The sequence below is a fragment of the Frankliniella occidentalis genome, unplaced genomic scaffold (genome assembly GCF_000697945.3).
Source record: "Frankliniella occidentalis isolate FOCC.00 unplaced genomic scaffold, Focc_3.1 Scaffold316, whole genome shotgun sequence".
NCBI lineage: Eukaryota > Metazoa > Arthropoda > Insecta > Thysanoptera > Thripidae > Frankliniella > Frankliniella occidentalis.
In genome coordinates, this window is record NW_026267441.1 from 252,911 (window position 1) to 253,257 (window position 347).

Here is a 347-nt window from a genome sequence, read left to right on the forward strand (position 1 = left end):
ACAATCCATATTCATAAACAGTTAGTGTTGCATTTACACAATAATTAAATGTCTCTAAGGTAAAAATAAAACCAAAGTATTACCGCTTTACAAGGTCAAGCAGAATTTTGGGGTGAGAGTAAAACTGCTCAACTTTTGATGCAGAGGGTAAGTTTGTCCCACAGGATCTGCAAGTGTAAGACACCTCCTCCGTAGTGCCCGCAATCACTCGAGTTCCCTTCATGGATAACTCCAGCCGAGGGGTGCCTAACTCCATAACGTAGGAGTACGTGCAGCAGCCCGTAGTGGCTGAGCTTTAGTCGTTAGTGTGCTAAAATTCTCAAATGTGACGGTTAAAGGAATATAGT